Consider the following 1,240-nt stretch of genomic DNA (forward strand, 5'->3'; position numbering starts at 1 on the left):
ATATATATATATATATGTATGTATGCATATGTCTATATACATATATATCTATCTATCTATCTATCTATCTATCTATCTATCTATCTATCTATCTATCTATCTATCTATCTATCTGGCAGTCTATAAACGCAGACTGCGTGTATGACATTAAGAAAATTAAAGCGTCGGTATGATTCCGAGGGGAGAAAAATTGTAAGATGGAAACGCGTCAAATATATGCAAGTGACGGCTCTATAATCACAGCAAAGTGCCGACGCTTTTATTTCTTAATTCTTTTGCATTTTCTAAGGATATAAAAGAGGAAAGAAAGAAAACGCAAAATTCCTTCGTTCGATGCGCTATTTTATTGTATTAATGTATTGTGACTAACACGTACACAGACAACATCAAAATAGCTTTGACAGACATATACATACACACATATGGATACATACATGCATAAACATAAATAAATACAAATACATGTACATACACAAACATGCATTATATTATTTATAAATACATAAATATTCTTATGAATATATTTAATCTTATTTTCTATTGTGTTCATCAAAAGGTTTCATCCTTTTGTCCGTGGGCATACATGAGAGCTGTCACTATGTGTGGGTATGTATTCATGTAGATAGGTGCATCTGTATATATATATGTGTGTATGTGTGTGCGTCTGTGTGTGTGCATATGTGTGTGCGCGTGCGTGTGTGTAGTGGTTGTCTGTCTATGTGTCTGTGTGTATGTATGAGTGTGCCAAGTTATATACATGCGTAAATATATATATATATGAATGTGCACGTGTGTGTGTGTGTGTGTGCATGTGCATGTGTGGTGTGTGTATGTGTATGTGTGTGTATGCGTACGAAGCTATATAAATACACAAACACATATATGTGTATGAGTGTATGTGTGCGTGTGTGTGCGTGTATGTTGTGTTTGTGTGTGTATGTATTTATAAATATGTTTACGACTGTATCGGCGAATGTGAATCGGCGTGGAGTGTGCGAGCGGGAAATTGCTACATAGAGGCAGATGAAATCTAATAGTTGACATGTTGGCTCCGGACTCCGAGGTGCCTTGTTCGAGTCCAACATCTGGCAGAGTCAAAGTCGAGATGCATCGTGACAGTGTGTAATCGTATTAAATACATACATACATGAACACATTCACACACACACGCACACACATATACAAACACACACACACACACACACACACACACACACACACACACACACACACACACACA

The sequence above is a fragment of the Octopus bimaculoides genome, chromosome 8 (genome assembly GCF_001194135.2).
Source record: "Octopus bimaculoides isolate UCB-OBI-ISO-001 chromosome 8, ASM119413v2, whole genome shotgun sequence".
Taxonomy (NCBI): Eukaryota; Metazoa; Mollusca; class Cephalopoda; order Octopoda; family Octopodidae; genus Octopus; species Octopus bimaculoides.